At 44.7% G+C, this 17746-nt stretch overlaps 1 long non-coding RNA gene across 1 annotated transcript; it reads right to left on the bottom strand.

Moving 5' to 3' along the window:
• Nucleotides 1-2705: 2705 nt before the first annotated feature.
• On the bottom strand, nucleotides 2706-10460 carry LOC117879414. Its single transcript, XR_004646263.1, has 3 exons — nucleotides 9824-10460; nucleotides 7513-7799; nucleotides 2706-3232 (listed from the first exon to the last, which is right to left on the bottom strand). It is a non-coding gene; the product is annotated as an uncharacterized LOC117879414 (long non-coding RNA).
• Nucleotides 10461-17746: the final 7286 nt, after the last annotated feature.

Genomic DNA, 17746 nt, shown 5'->3' with positions numbered 1-17746 from the left:
GACACCCACTGCTGACAAACTCCACTGCAGGACTGTTCTTTAAAGTGGTACAGAGCTAACTTCAGCTTTCACTTGGCACAAGGTATTGAATTATCTAGAGCTGTTTATTAATTCCCTCCTCCACCACCACCCACACCCACCCACCCACACACTTCAAAGCCCTTCTTTAAGCCACAATCACCCATTAACCAAACGTGTACATTTTCAAGTGATTGCAACCTCCTCATTGAGGCACTTAAATACTTTATTGCTACATGTTGGTTCATTATGTGAAAGATTAAAAAACACTCACTGATTGACTAATAGGTTGGAACAGGTTGGAAATGCTGATTGTTTTTGGAGGAAAATACCAGTTTAGAAACTTTTCTTCCTAATTTCTTTGTCTTCACTTAGTGGAAAACTTATTTTAAGATTTCAAAATAATAGTTGCTTTCTGCATTGTTTCCTTTGAAACAAAAGGCCTTGAATATTGTAGGTGGTTAGACTTAGGTTCCACAAACTCCTCTATTGATTATAATTTATGATTGTTATATATATAATTTATTTTTTAGACTGTGAAAAGAACTGTTTCAGTTGAGTGCAAGGGGCAGAAGCTGGATTGGAGAGTCTAGGGCAGGGGTTCTCAAACTAGGGGTTGGGACCCCTCAGGGGGGGTCGTGGTTATTACAGGGGTGGGGAGGGATTGTGAGCTGTCAGCCTCCACCCCAAACCTCGCTTTACCGCCAGCATTTATAATGGTGTTAAATATATAAAAAGTGTTTTTAATTTATAAGGGGGGGCCGCACTCAGAGGCTTGCTATGTGAAAGGGCTCACCAGCAAAAAGTTTGAGCCACTTCTAGGGTATGTCTACACTGGCAGAGTTGCATCGTTGGCAGTTACATCGCTGCTCAGAGAGCACTGAAGGGAAATCGCTGTTGTGTGTTCACACTGTCAGCTGCCTGCGCAATAGCGTGTTCACACTTGCGGCACTTGCAGCAGTATTTGGAGCAGTGCACAGCCATCCCACAGAGCATCTCTTCCTCTTCTGCCGCTAAGAGTTGTAGGAAGGCGGAGGGGTCATGGGGCATCCTGGGTCCTGTCGCAGTGCCCCGTGATGCATTGCTTCGCATCCCAGCAATCCCTATGCTTCCATCCTCATTTGGCGCATCTTTCAATGGTTTGTGTACGGCGTGCCCTGCCTCTTCAGGCTGCAGAAATGGATCCCCAGCTGTTGACCAATATGCTGCTTGCTCTCACTAACATGTCACGAGTGGCAGTGGAGTTATTCCTTAAACTACAAAGGCAAGAGGAGTGCATCATTGATCTCGCCACATGAAGTAGCTATGACAAGAGATTGCTTGTGGCATTCACGGAGGTGCTGACCATAGTGGAACGCCGCCTTTCGGCTTGGGAAACAAGCACTGAGTGGTGGGATCACATCGTGATGCACGTCTGGGATGACTAGCAGAAGCTGCAGAACTTTTGGATGAGGAAAGCTACACTCATGGGACTGAGATAAGCTCGCCCCAGCCCTGCAGTGCAAGGACACGAGAATGAGAAGTCACTGGAGAAGCGCATGGCGATTGCACTGTGGAAGCTGGCTATTCCAGACTCCTACCGATCAGTTGTTAACTAGTTCAGAGTGGGAAAGTCTACCATTGGACTCGTGTTGATGGAAGTGTGCAGGGCCATTACTCGTATCCTACTCCAAAAGACCATGACTCTGGGCAACATGTGTGACACTGTGGATGGCTTTGCACAAATAGGCTTCCCTAACTGCAGAGGGGTGATAGATGGCATGCATATTCCAATTCTGGCACCAGATCACCTAGCCACCGAGTACATTAATTGGAAGGGGTATTTCTCTATGGTTCTCCAGGCGCTTGTGGGCATTTCACGGACACTAATACAGGCTGGTCCGAAAAGGGGCATGACACATGCATCTTTTGGAACACAGGCCTGTTCAGGAAGCTGCAAGCATGGACTTTCTTCCTGGACTAGAAGATCACCATAGGGGAAGTCGAAATGCCCGTTGTGATCCTAGGAGAGCCTGTCTACACCTTAATGCCGTGGCTTATGAAGCCGTATACGGGGCCTCTTGACAGCAGCAAGGAGCAGTTCAACAGGCTGAACAAGTGCAGAATGACTGAGTGTGCTTTTGGCTATTTAAAGGCCCGCTGGTGCTGTCTATATGGGAGGCTGAACCTGGCCAATGACAATAGTCCTATGACTATAGCCACGTGCTCTGCACTCCATAATATTTGTGAAAGGAAGGGTGACAGCTTCACTCAGGGCTGGACTGCTGAGGCTCCAGTGCCTGGAGGCTGAATTTGAACAGCCAGAGACCAGGGCTATTAGAGGGGCACAGTGTGGGGCCAAAAAGATCAGGGATGCCTTGAAGTAGCAATTTGAAGCTAAAAGCCACTAAAATTTTTTGCTATGCTCAGGAGTACAGAGCTTGTAATGCTAGGAGGTGATTGTGATTGGTGCATACGATGCACGGTGAAGGTTTAAGAAAATTGCCTGTTGCAGGGCTCTGTTTGCTTTCAGTTAATAGAATAAAGCTTGCTTTCAAACCAAAACAATTTTTATTAAGAAACACAACCCGAGGAGAGGGAGAAACAAAAAAAACACTAGCACTGAGGGGGATGGGGGAAGGGAGGGAGGGTCCCAGGAGGGGTGGGGTCCCGAGATGGTTAAAGATTTTGTGTATGTCCAGGGATCATATGCAATCTTGTCCTTTGGAGTACCATGCAGCAGGTACTGTACTTTAGCAAGGCTAAACTGCAGAGGGATGGGTGTTGAGTGCAGTGGGTACTGGGAGTCCACAGGGCTGGATTGTGATAGGGCAGGAGAGGAATGCAGCAGGTACAGACTGGAGTCAAGAGGTTGATAAGAGTGTTAGTGGTGTCTTGGGTGGGGGAGGGTGCATGGGAAAGAGTTTTGTGACAGCAGCTGCAGGGGAGGGTGGGCACAGAGATGCTCAGTTTGCAGTGCTAGTATCACCTGGAGCATGTACGCTTGGCGCTCCATAACATTTTAAGAGCCGCTCCATGGCTTTGTTCTGGTGTTCTCCTTTCAGTCCCTCATCTCGCTGTCCTGCCACTCCTTCAGTTCCTGTTTCTTGGCTGTGGAGTGCATCATGAGATCACACAGAAAGTGCTCTTTAGTTCTTTGTGGCTGCTTTCTAATTCTGCGCAGCCATTCAGCCAGCGATAACAAAGAGGGAGGCTGGGAGCCCAGGGTCATAATCTGTGAAGCCAAAATGCAACATTTTACAGAAGCAGTATTGTTTGCAACACAGAGACCACTGATTTGGTGATTTAAAACACAGCCACTATTAACATACGTGTTACTAACTGGCTGACCCCAGGCAAGCACACATGAACCCAAAATGGTGAGTAACCGCAGGGGCAGGGGAAATCAGTGTTCCAGGACTGTACTGTACACTGGGCACGTGGCTCCTGGGGAGAGCCAGCACTGTGGGGGGGGGCCTTATAATCATTACTGTCTCCACATTTTCCACAAACTGTGTTCATTATGGAAGATATCGCATTGCTGAGGGTGAGCAGGGACTCAAGGGAGGGTCTTCTCTAAGACTGCAGCTTCTGCCCTGGCTTGCCTCTGTGCAGCAATGGTCAGTGTCTCTCTTTTCCCCCCCTCTCCCTCCCCAACCGTGACGGCAGAGTGGCACGGGAAAGTTACCCTTAATGGGGCAAGAAACAAAGCAGCTCTGCCAAAGAACCTGCGGCAGCAGATTGCCCAATATCTCCATGAGAGTTTCCTGGAGATCGCCGAGGCAGATTCCCCTGCAGTGAGGGAGTCAAACACCCTGTTCCGCAGCTCAGACTAGGCATGGGGTGGTGGTACGTGCATCATACAGACACAAGCCTGCTTTCTGCAAGCCTCCTGCCCCCAACAACTCACTTCAGCAATTCCCAAAATCAAAGCTATTACCAGGGGCCTCCTCTCCTGTTTGTGCTTCGCCAAACTGCGACAGCTATGACTGTCTAGCCTCCTCCAGGGTAGAGAAGAGCTCCTGGCTGCATGTATCTCTGACCTCTAGGTCCCCTTCCTGCTCCCCAGCCTTGTCCAAGATTTCCTCCTCCTGGCTCGGTCCACTCTCAAGTGGTGTGCATGCCACTGAAGTATCCACAGTGGCCTTCGCAGTAGAGGTGGGGTTGCCACCAAGTATCACATAGAACCGGCAGCTTGTGTGCGCAGCACTAGAGCGGTGGTTTGCCTCCCACATCTTGTGGTAGGCGTTCTGCAGCTCCTTCACTTTGAGCCTGCACTGCGTCCCAGTCATAGCCCCTTTCTGTCATGCATCCTCAAATCTGTCTGTAGGTATCATACTTCCTACATCTGGACTGCAGCTAGGACTGGACAGCCTCCTCTCCCCAGATGCTGATGAGGTCCAGCAGCTTGGCATTGCTCCAAGTGGGAGCAGGCATGGTCACCTGGAAAGATGCGCTGAGACCGCTGCACGCATCATCAAGCAAACAGGAAGGGGACTTTCAAAATTCCCAAGGAATTTAAGGGGTGGGACTCATGGTTGGTTACCTGAGGGCAGGCAGGGCCGTCCATAGGATTTATGGGGTTGTAGTGGGGCAACTGCCCCGCTCTGATAAGCAGGGGGTTAAAAGCAGCCAAGCTAGGCTGATTGGGGAAGCAGCCACAGCTGTGGCCAGCTCAATTAGGGCCCAGCTGGCCCTGATAAGAGGGCTGAGGACCAGGAACTGAAGGAGTCTCACTCTAGCCCTGGAGTGGGAAGGGCTAGCTACCTGGGAGCAAGGTACCTGAGGTGGAGCAGTGCTGGGGAAGGGCAAAGGGAACTGGGAAGATCCAGCCTGGTAAAACCCCAGGCAGCAGGCTGTGGTGAAGGCCTTCAAAGGTACTGGGGCCAAGGTTAGGGAGAGGCAGCTGATCCTAACCCCTTGCCAATGATGACTGGCTGTTACAGATGGCAGTCTGCCCCAGTGAATGGGGGCTAGATGGTGACTGGTGGTAGCCATTGAGGCAAGGTGGTTTTAGAGGGTTGGGGGTTCCCCTGGGACGGGAGACCCAGACCAGGGGTACTGCTGGGGCAGAACCCCAGGGTAAGGGGCACCAGGGTCCAGGAGGGACATGGGGCCAGTAGCAGATGAGACACCGGCCAGCAGAGGGCACTCTGGAGGCTGAAGAGCTAATTCGCAAGATTACCAGCAGGAGGTGCTACGCCGGTGAGTCTTGTTTCGCTACAGGGGTCCTATGCAGTATGATTAAACTGGTGCCCCTATACCCAACGGCAGCCCAAGCTCGCATGTGTATTTTAGATAAGGGGGGTCTTTTGAAGGATTTATTTAAAAAACTGTCTGAAGATCCAAGCATTTAAGGCTAAAGATGAACACTCAAACTGTGCATCTAAAAACCTATGCAAGGACTTTTTTGCGATATACAACACACTAATGAAATATTAAATATTTTAAAGCAAATTTTAAATTAAGGTCCTGTAGACTAACATTCTGAGTAAATATTACAGTAATGCCCAACTGTTTTTGACAGTAAATTCAGAAACTGACAGTATATACCTGGAGGTTGACAAATGCCTGTTAAATGGCTTCATTACTACTTGAATGGCTCTTTAACTGTTTCAATGTTGTGCTAATAGGTCTGGCAGGCTGGAGGCTTTTTCACTTTTAAGTATTAGATCCCCTCCGGAGGTAGACTCACTGGCTGCAGCAGTCAGCTGTGGTGGGAGCCTGCAGGAAGGGTCAGAACAGGGTAGGAAGAGGCGGATGGGTGGACACTAAGACCCAGGGTTGCCCCAAATTTTAGCATGCCCTATGCAGAACAGCCCTTAGGGCAGGGCAATAGAGTTCAAACTGATGACCAGAGAGGCAAGAACAGGCATTGTGGGACACCTCCTGGAGGCCAATTGTAATCGACCAGAATGTCTGCACTGGCACCACGGCACTATAGCCCTCTTGTCGGGGTGTGTGTGTGTGTGTGTGTGTGTGTGTGTGTTTTTTTTTTTACAGTGCTGCAACTGTGCAGTTTCTGTGCACTAAGTAGCTGGAAGCTGACACCACACAAATTTAAATTAGAAATCAGGCATAGGTTTTTAATAGTGAAGGTTATTAACCACTGGCACAAACTCCCAAGGAAATGGTGGATTCTACATCCATTGGAGTCTTCATCTCAGGACTGGCTGACTTTCTGGAGACACGCTTTAGCCAAACACCAGTTATGCTGCAGTCAAATGCAAGTTAGTGGGCTCAATACAGGGGTAACAGGGTGAAATTTAAGGGTCTGTGATATAAGGTGGGTCAGGCTAGATTATCTAATGGTCCCTTCTGACCTCTATGAATTACCACAAATGTATATTCCAGTCATGCACAAATGCCCAGTTTAACATTTAACCTGGCCATTTGCTTGCACAATTCTAAACATTAGACCTACATTGCACAGAACCATGGAAGCAACAAGCATGAAACTTATAGCAGCCCCTTTTAGACTCTGAGGGAGATTTTCAAAAGGCCCAAAGGACAGTTGGGCGCCTTCGTCCCACTGAAAATCAACAAGAACTAGGCAATTAACTCTTCTTTGTGCCTTTGAAAATCTCTCGTAAGTAATAAAGTCATCCTTCTCCAGTAAACTAAGTAGTATTTATTGGGTATACAGCCTCAACTGCCTTCTCGTCCCACAAGAAGGTCCTTCCAGATCACGGCAGTGCTGAGGCACATTGGTAGAGCAGTATGGAGAATCGTGACTTCCATTCCCTTTGCTCTGCCAGGTTTTAACATGACTTCAGTGTCTGTGAAAGATGCCAGTGAGTAAATGGAAGTCACTTCCCTGTGATGATCAGTTGGCACCTTTCTCAAGGACTGAAATTAATAAAAGTTGATCCTAATTGATTCTCTGTAGCGTTCCACACTGAATCAGTTTTGCATAAATCAGAAGGGCTAAGGAATGCTTAATAAAATTGCCATAGCTTCCAGTAAAGCACATTCTCTCTAACTGTTTTTCTTTTCATTTTGCATATTTAGACCCTAGTGGAACAAAATCTACCTGACAATATCTGCAGGGTTATCTTCTAAGGGTAACCTTGATTTCTAGAATAAATGAAATGTCTTAATATCACACTTTTTAAAAAGCATCTTCTCTCCACATTGAGAGTAATCAAGTCACAGTGTTCTAATTGTTAAATAGTGCTACACTGCAGCTCAGCTCTGCAAGAGAGTTTGCGCATAACACAGCACATACGAAAAACTGACTTGTCAATGGCATAAAACAAGTTTGCTGCTGTTCATTTTAATTTTGTTATACATGAAATAACAGTCCTCAACCAAAAATTGATTTTCACATAGCAATGAGCCAGATTTTCAGCCAGTGTAAATCGATTTTGTTCTTTCTCAATCAGTCTATACTAATTTACACCAGCTCAGGATCAGGGCCTAGTGTTTCCAATATGGAACAGAGCCTGCTTTATGTCTTATCAGATTCTGAAATAAGTTGCAGAAGCTACATGGCAAAGATCATCCTTAACTCACGTTTTATTGCTCTGCAGTAGGTTTATTGCCCTTGCAAATGGGACATGTTCCACCAACAATGGGCAATGCATCAGGTGCCTGTTAATTATGCTTCCTTCATTTGATATTCTGCCATATTTCTTAAGACAGCTCTCCACCACCCCACCTTTCAACTCTGAGAGTAGAAGTCATGGAAAGATATGGCAGGGGGAAGGTGAGGGTGTGGTCAGAGTGCTGCTGGGCTCTGGCTGTAACAACCCCTGAGGCTGCTCCATCTTGTGCCAGAAGCCAAATCAGTCCTCAGAAGCCTGGGCATTGAGGGAGAGGAAAAGAGTTTATAAAGTTAAGCTGCATTCAGAGTCAGGGTCTATAGCATGATATGGACACCCAGAGTCATACCAAAGGTTGCACGTGCAACTTTATGCCTGGCATCTCATGACTTTGATGTCTCAATATTTTCTTGGAGTTTCTTTTTAATGGACCATATATACATATTGCACTGAAGCTACTTTTTTTTTTTTTTACATGCCCCAGTATTTTCAAATCCAAGCCTTCATTAATCCTTCAGTGACAACTGCTTTAGAGCAATCCATTCAGAGAAAAATATGGCACAGTTCTCCGAAAAGCAGTTGCTATGGTCTCTCACCATCTATGGGCACAGGGGAAGAGGGAACAGTTGAAGCAATGCATAGGAACATATGCACATAAATCTCATTAATGAATAGAAGGATTCATGGTCTTATCACCCACATATGCTCTTCCAAATGTCCCCAAGCACAGCAGGGCTTGTACCTTTCCATGTGGGTGAGGCGAAAAAGAAGGTTCCTGTAAGTACTCCTGGGGAATTCTGCACCAAAAAATTAAAAATTCTGTACACAATATTTTAAAATTCTGCATATTTTTTGTCAAAATAATGCAATGTAATCCAGCTAGTTTCAATTATTTTGATAATTTATTAACTACAATACACTGGATGGAGAATGGGCGTGGGGAACATTGGAGGAAATCTCCAAACCCCTCTGTCTAATAGTAATGTAGGTAGTATTGACCCTTAACTTCTAATTATTAGTCAACAAATATATGCAGCCATATGCTCAGTGTTACATCATAGACAACTGAAGAGCAAGTGAGGGACTCAAACTCACACTTTATACTGGCTACTGAACATCTCTAGAAAGGTCAGTAGCAAACAGTTCATAGAGCACATTTTGATAGGAAATTTTTTCAGTCCAAAAATTTAGACCAGTTCTAATCACTAAAGCACCATAAGCATTTAAAAGGCCTGTTTTATACTCCTGGGGGAATTCACTAAGAACAATGGGAATAATTCACTAAGCAGACAGGCTCTACATTCTCCTCTGCCTGAGGGAACAGAGCCTGCCCCATGCTTACCTCTTCAGAAATACCCCAAAGCCGTGCCCCTCCACATCAAGTGTGCTGCAGTAGCGAGCAAGAGGGACAGAGTGTCTCTCTTACACGACTACCCAGCCCCCCACCCCACCCCCAGGCAGTGATTTATGTCTCTACCAGCTGCTCTGGGTGCCCAAACCAACCTGTCTGCACTGCCAGGGAGTGGGCGCGTGACTACTCTTGCGGCTTCCCTTTGCTTTCCCATCAAGTAACTTTTCTGTGAGTAAGCAAAGAAATCTACAGGGGCCATGAATTCTGCACATATGCAGAGATGCAGAATTCCCCCAATAGTACATAAGGTATCAGAATTTCCAACAGGGACTTGAATTCATATCCAAATGGTTAAATGCATTGTACAGCGGGAAGCATAAAAGACAGAAGCCAATAACCTGAGCAGCACAGAACATTTGATCATCACACACTCGTTTTTTCACAGCTTGGGCAAGGTGAAATAGACACTGAATTGCAGAAGGCTGCTTTCAGGCCAATGATAATCACAGACAGGGAGCCATTTCGCTAATTAACTGTGGTAGTCACACAGTAAATGCAGAGTTCACAAAAATGACTGTGACAAGGACAGCATGTTCTTATGAATGCTGCATATCCTAATTATCTGAGCATGTGCTTCCATTAATACATGCCACAAACCCAAGCTGTGATATCGATGCAGCAAAGTGATCATTCTGCAAATAGTGCAGTAACCAAAATCTACATAGGAAGAGGAAAAAAAAAAACTTTTAATACTGCACGTGGGCTGCATTTGCCAGTGACTGGAATTCAAAACATTTCTAGCCACTCCTACATTTCAGCTAGGGTTACGGCACAGTCAGTGCGTAGGTATGACATAGTAATACATCCTTTGAGGGAACCGTACACATTCATAACCTTGCACCACTGCAGCTTTCCCTCCCAGCCCTCTCACCTGCCAAATAAATCCTCCAGAAATGTCAGGTCTATACTTTCTGTTTCCGGCTGAGTGAAGCCCTGTGACCCTTGGCATCAATAGTTTCTATCCCTTCAGTGTGACTCTGGTTGCTGCTTAGCGGTCTCTGTGGATGAAGTCAAGACTGTTATTCCTTGGGAAGGTCTTGGATTAAACCCCAAGTGGGAAGGAAATGCTGGGAAGCATCTTTTGTCACAGATAAGATTTAATGGGGTCCAGAGGATGTGATATGAAAGGAAGTTTGCAGGAAACTGCAATCATGTGATCCTTATGATTAGTTTAAAGGCACATGTAAAAATAGTGTAAGGAAAGTTAAAGAGTAGTGTCTGAAAATGCTGGAGTCCTAAACATACCAGTCTGTGATGGTCCAGATTCTCACAATTGAAGACATGCACATTTTGCACCCACAAATGACAACCCACTGCATACATCATTATCACATTTGCACATGAAATCACAATAATTGCATATACAAATTATGCACATGTGAAAGTTTGAAGATGTGGGCCAATAGTTTAAGACTTATAGTGCCCTCTCTTTGTTTAAAGCAGGGGTGGGCAAACATTTTGGCCCGAGGGCCACATCGGAGAATAGAAATTGTATGGTGGGCTGTGAATACTCACAACATTGGGGTTGGGGTGCGGGAGGGGTGCAGGCTCTGGGATGGGGCAGGGTGCTCTGGGCTGGGACCAAGGGGTTTGGATGGCAGGAGGGGGATCAGGGTTGCGGAAGGGGTGCAGGTTCTGGCTGGGGGTGCCGGCTCTGGGGTGGGGCTGGGGATGAGAGGTTTGGGGTGCAGGAGGGTGCTCTGGGCCAGGATCGAGGAGTTTGGAGAGCAGGTGGGGGATCAGAGGAGTGGGGAGAGGCTCACAGGGTGCACCCTCCAAGCGGCGCTTACCTCAAGCGGCTCCTGGAAGCAGCAGCACGTCCCTTCTCCGGCTCCTACATGCAGGGCCGGCTCTAGGATTTTTGCTGCCCAAGGCAAAAACAATTTTGGCCGCCCCCCCCCTTATTTAATTACCCCACCCCCGGCCCCGCCTCAACTCCGCCCCTTCCCCAAATCCCCAGCCCTGCCTCCTCCCCCCAGGCTCTCAAGCCTAGGAGGGAGGGAGGGGGAGAAGCGGCGCCGTGCCACGGCCACTCGGAGTCTCCCCTCCCCCAGGTTTGAGAGCCTGGGAGGGAGGGCGAGTAGCGGCGCGCGAATCAGCTGTTTCGCACGCCGTGGCAGCAGCAGCGGAGGTGAGCTAGGGCGGCTGGGGCACATTTTTAGGGGTGGCATTCTGGCGCCGGCCATGCCGCCCCTAAAAATGTGCCACTCCAAGCACCAGCTTGTTTTGCTGGTGCCTAGAGCCGGCCCTGCCTACATGGAGGCGAGGCCAGGCAGCTCTGCACACTACCCCGTCAGTAGGCACCGCCCCTGCATCTCCCACTGGAGCACGTAGGAGCCGAAGCAGGGCCTTGCTGTGGCTTCCGGGAGCCGCGTGGTGTGGCCCCTGACCCAGTGCCCCAGCCAGAGCGGGGCCGAGCTGCATGGTGCAACCTGGAGCGCTGGAGCGGAGCGGAGCCGCGTGGTGTGGCTCACGGGCCAACTTAAAATGGCTTGTGGGCCATATCCGGCTCATGGGCCATAGTTTGCCCACCCCTGGTTTGCATCATGCCTGCATATATTTTCACTGTGAGCAAATAAGGATGTTTTCATCTGTTTGGAGACAGATTTCATTGTTGATGATACACAAATGATCTTCGCTGTTCAATCTCCAGCATTCATTTCCAAAGCCAGTCTAATTGGTCCCTTGATATGAAACAGTTTAGGAATGTTCTATTACAGTATTGTCCTTGTGTGTTCAAAGGCATGCAGATCAAATGAATTCTTTTTCATGTTTCAGTCCTATTCAAAAGGTCTGGGCCATAAATACCTAGTCAATAAATTGACATAGTTAATGAATAGAAAAGAGGAGAGAAACAAACAAACAAAAAAAACCCAACACAAACTTGATTTAAGCTGTTTTCCTTGTAGTTCAGGCAATTGTAAATACTTGCTTCACTAAGTTTAATTTTGTGACTGAAATTGACCCTGTGCTGCTAGATAAAACAAGTTATATTTGAACAAGAACATTAAAGTGAGAAAAAAATTCAAAGTGGTTGACAATGAAATGACTTTCCCAGAGGGACAGCTTACCAAGTTCATTTCACAAGGAATATTTTAACCAACAGTGAGACAATATGGATTTAGGAAATTTAAATTTGAGTAGCTTGCTTAGATGCAATGTGAAAATTAGAAATAAATACTGAAGACAGTGTTATAGACAGACCAAAGTTTTTGTTCTAGCATCACATTATAATATATGGCTTATATTAATTTAAATGGGAAACATTTTGGCACTTTTCTGGCATGATAAAGCACATACATACTCGAAGATTTCAGAGATGCATAGATTCCTTAGGGATTCTGGCTTTTGGAGCAGTAAGAACTGTGCTTGCTTAAATCCATTAGGCATAAGTTTAGCTCCAGGTTCATTTTGTTATAGAATCAAAGGATAGTCAAGGGAACTATCTACTAGCTGTGGTTGAATGGCCCAATAGTCATACTCTGGGGTCTTACATTTTGGATAATATTCAGATGCCTTTAAAGGAATATATTATATGACTACAATATTTGTCTAACAGTAATTTTCTGCTTGTCCACTTTAGCTAAATCAGCATCAATATTGTTTGAACATAAAAGTAGAGGCATATGAAACTCATTGGAGGGAACTAATATGATTAGATAAGTGCAATGAATAAGAACTCTTCAAAATACACCGCTACCTCGATATAACACTGTCCTCGGGAGCCAAAAAATCTTACCACGTTTATAGGTGAAACCGCGTTATATTGAACTTGCTTTGATCCACTGGAGTGCGCAGCCCCGCACCCCAGAGTGCTGCTTTACCACGTTATATCTGAATTCATGTTATATCAGGTCGCGTTATATCGAGGTAGCGGTGTATGACTCTAGGCAGATCCCGATTCTCTGCTCTGATCAAGCCCTGCTCAGTGCTGTACTGGAGAGAAACTGAAGGTTACTTTAAGTCATCTTTACAGTTATCTGTGCCTGAAGTCATTGGCTGTTGACCTTGTCCCTGTATGCAATACAGAATAAAGCGGTCTGAGGGCCACTCTGTTTTACTCCAAGCTGCCCTCTTTGGATGCAATGGTTGGTGTGGTGTGTTCCAGGCATGAGCCCTTTTATCAAATCACACTCCCTATGTCAGAGGCAGTGGGTGAGGGTGGGGGGGATCAGGGGAGGTAGGTGTACGAGTTGCTACAGTGGCTCTATGCCAGTGGAGAATGTCCCCATGCAAGGGGAATGCTCTTCTGTCTCAATACTTCATATTTGTGACCACTTAGCCCCAGCAAATGTCTACAAAGTAGTCACAGAATGGCCCTGAATCTGGATCACAAGTTCTAGTAAAAATAAGTCCTCATCTAAGATATTAAACTTAAATGACTGACTTTCTCCAATAATAGCCAGGATCATTGGATGGATCATACTGGCTGGAAGGGGAGGACTATTCCTTTTACTTTGTTTACAATAGTTAATTTATCTAGCCGATTTCATCAGAGAGCAAAATAATTAGCTATGAAAGTTCCCAAGTTTGCAGTGGGGTTCCATCGTGTCAGCAATCTACTGTCACAGCCATATTTGTATTGTTGGTGAATACAGTATACTGAATATACTTTCATCTATGCACTTTAACCAATACTGAGAAATATATTGAGCAAAATTAGATAATCATATTGATGTCAATAGCAGGATTAATAATGAAGGTCAGCATGCCTTGAAAATGCCTGAGAAACTTATCACCATATAACATCCAGAAGAAAAGTCAACTGTGTAATTCATAAAATAATAATGTTTCTCTGGAACTGTAAAGTTCTAATAACAGTTTCTTAAAGTATGCAGACTGTCTTGTTGAGAGACAGAAATAGAACTACTTAATTTCTCTGAATTAACTACATATCTGATCATACAGATTAGTCACCCAGACAGTATTTGGTGCAAAGCTACCTAACATACCACAAGATTTGTCTTATCATACATTCATCTATGAAAAATAGAACTGTTCTTGTCTCTGAAATTTAATTTATGTTGCTTACTCTACTGTTCTGTTATTCAATATTCACAGTACTAATTTTTGGCAAGGACAGTAGTTCTTTTTAGGCTTTTTTCTACACTTCATAGTGCTTCCCAAAGTTGATAATATCTTGAAAAAGGGCACATCTCATTATAGGCCAGCTTTGAAAAGTTGCATCAGATACAATTTGAGGATAAACTTATTAGATTTTTAAGAGCTTGGCTCCCTTTGAATTTCCTTATCTAAATTTTTCTGTAGCTGAAGATCTTCTGATTATTGTTGTAAAGTGTTTAGTGGGCAAGGCGGGAGAACATTATACAGGCCACATGCCAGGTGAAAGAAAACTCACAAGATTCACATTCTAGATGTTGTTTGTGAAAAGGAAGATGGGCCAGGAAAACATGGGAGGAGGCCTGGCTTGGTGTGGAAGTGAAGTTCCAGGCTTCTATGAGGTTCCATCCTACAAGGCTGAGAATTCTGACCCTGAACCCAACAAAGCACTTAAGTCATATACCTAAGGACATGAGTGATCCCATTACAGTCAATGGACTACACATATCCTTAGAAATAAAACATGTTCTTAAGTGCTGTACTGGCTTGAGGCTGGAATTCTCTGAATCTTACAGGATGGAGGCCCTGCTGAGTGGACTGAATGAGAGAATGTTTAAATTAAGAGCTAAAGTTGTCCCTCCTAGGCTATGACTACATTTCCCTTTTCCCCCACCATTGCTTTCATTGCTTCAGCTCCACCACTGTAGCCATGATGGGACTGTAGCCATGGTGGGACTGCTAATGCTGGGTTGTTGATGGAATTTTTAACCATTATGGGTATGTCAACTCTGCAGCTGGGAGCGTGCTTCCCAGTGCAGATAGACAGACACACACTAGCTTGGCTCGAACTACTATGCTAACGATAGCAGCATAGCTGGGAGTAGCGCAGACCCTGGGCGCATATTCAGGCAGCAAGCCAGAGTTGCTGCCCATGCTGTCCCGGCTACACTGCTACTTTTAACGCACTAGCTCAAGCACAGCTAATGAGTGTCTGTCTATCCTAGGTGGGAAGAATGCTCCTAGCTGCTGTGTAGATATACCCTTATGGGTGAAATCTGAGCTCTATTGAAGTCAGTGAGACTTTTGCCATTAATTTTAGAGGGGTCAGGGTTTCACTCTATGTTGCCAAAACCTGCTCAGAGTCTGGTGTAGACAAGGCCCCAGGGACTGAACAGCAGGTCATGTTATGGGTTTGACAGTTGAGGTGACAGATCTCCAGTTTTCAAGGTAGATTAATAGCTTTATTTCTGATTGTAGAGAGGGATGTGGTTATCACAGCATTTTAATAGAAGAATACACAGGAATACTGTGTTACAATTCAGTGCTGATTCTTAGTGTCATTTAACTGACCTTTTTAAAAGCAAATTCTTATTTCTTCAAGGGTTTGATTTTCCTCTTCTATTTTTGTGTATGTTGGATTCTTAAATAAATGTTATCTTTGTACCTGTTTTCTCCCACCCAACAGAGACTGCTTTATTTAAAAGCTAGGGATACACAGAAATGTATATAGTTCCTTTCAAGCACTCTACTCTATATTTATACAAATGATCCAGAGAGATGACCTGAAGCCTTGGAAAATATAAACACTTAAATTGAGAATAATTTTCAAGCAGCAGAAACCTAATTTATTTTATCCTTCGTTGAGAAGATCCAACGAGCTGCATTATGGAGCCAGCTGAATTGTTAGGAGATAGAAGTTGTTAGTTTGGTTTGCCTATTTCCATATACACATTTGCTAATTCCTATCTGTTACAATAATAATAATTAATAATGCAATAATGTATGAAGGGCCCAAGCCTTGGACTTAATATCTTTTATATAGTGAACTCTCTGATATTTCCCTTTTCTTAATAGTTCACGCTTTCTCTTTTTGAATGCACGATTTCCAAGGAGAATCCAAGGAGAAATTCTGTTTTCATAACTGATGCCTCCCTCCCAACTTGAAGGTAACACTGCTGTAAGTGTTCTGCCAGTCATAAGCTTGGTTTGAATTTCAAGCAAATCTCTGTGTGTTTGGATGAATTTTGATTTAAGTAGAACAGCTCCCTTTCCAGCTACCGGATTAATATTGCAAGTGCTTTGGGCATGATGAGTCATCCTCATGCTGGCACTGGAAACTGACTTTTTAAATTAAGGATGCAGAAAACATGAGTGCACCTAGGTCTCTCTCCTCTCTAGTTATGCTAGGAAAGAAATGCCTCTGAAAATGTTGAAAGACAGTGAGTGACTCCAGCAGGCATGAGCGTACATTATTATTTACCTTCCCTGGAGACAGGCTGAGGAGTTTCTTCATCAAGGCTTTGCTTGCACTTATGTCTTCACTTTCATAGTAGTTGTCTGCATGAATGGACAGGTTTGTAGTCTGGCTAGTATTTATCAGCCACATCTAACCAAGGTTCGTCCAATTCCCAAGTTATATCATAAGCCTCCTCCCCCACTTATGGCCCTGATGCAGAAAAATACTTAAGCACGTCCCTAACTTTAAACAGTGGAACGATTCACGTGCCTCATTAGCTTGCTGAATCAGGGCCTAAGTTCTTCTCAACTCCTGGTCCCTGAGGAAGTCCTGCTTCATCTCCAATAAACGCACCATAACAAATATGTCCTCTGCAATCTCATGAGCTTTGTTAGAATAATAGCATCTAGAAATTAAAAATAGAAAAGGTCATTCAGTCTAAACCCTACCAATTCAAGATGGTTTTCTACAGTATAAGCCCTTTTAAGAATTTAACAGTCATTAAGATCAAAAAGTGAAGTGAAGTGAAGAGAGCAGGATATGCCCATCCTCTGAAGCACATTGTTCTTAAATAAGCAAACTAACTGAGCAAGGCTATGTGTGCCGTATGTTTTGCATTGTAGAAGATATTTACAGTATTTATTACAGTAATAAACACTCTTTGGCATTTTCATGGTACCTTTTGCTGAGGATCTTAAAATGCTTTATAGACATTAATTAAATCCAAGTGCTAGAAAATAAAAGCTACCCATTCCACCATCCTTAGAGGTTAGGACTGCAGGTATTCCTTTCCCCACTTCACATATAGGGAGACTGAGACATGGAGAATTTAAGTGACTTATCAGGATCACACAACAATCAGTTACACCCCAGGATAAACATGTGAACTCCAAAAATCCAATTCTGAACTTTAACCACTAGAACATATTCCCTTGTAATGCACAGGAGCTGTGTTTAACAATCTGAACGTTTGTTTTATATATGCAGAGAACTTGTTCATGAAAAATAGATAAATACATTACGATTACAACTCTAAAAACAAATGAGCGGACAATTGATGACTCAGGTTAGTATATGTAATTTGCATGGTAGATTAAAAAGCACAGATACAATGTTGTAATGATTTAGAGCTTTTAGACTTTGTGTTTGTCATAGCTTTAGGGCCACCCCGTCCTGTTTCAACGATCATCACCATTAACACTGTTAATTTTCAGCTGTTCCCAAATGAATATTGAAACAACATCCTCCGTTTTCCACATCAGCTGACAATCTGACCAATGCAGATTTCCTGACTTCTGGCTCATAGTGGGTGTAAAGATAACGTCTGTGCTGGGGTGGGATGCGTTTTGTAGCAGAACTTGTGTAATTGTGCTAAAATGTGTCACAACTAAACACCTGTTTCCTTCCTCTGCATCAGCACCAGATGTACTGTAGATTTGACTTGAGTAAATGCGGTGTTTCTTCTCATTAATCTCCTGAACTTCAGATCAGTATTTT

Source organism: Trachemys scripta, chromosome 6 (assembly GCF_013100865.1).
Source record: "Trachemys scripta elegans isolate TJP31775 chromosome 6, CAS_Tse_1.0, whole genome shotgun sequence".
NCBI lineage: Eukaryota > Metazoa > Chordata > Testudines > Emydidae > Trachemys > Trachemys scripta.
Note: the sequence above shows the minus strand (reverse complement) of the source record. Positions and strands in the feature narration are given on the sequence as shown.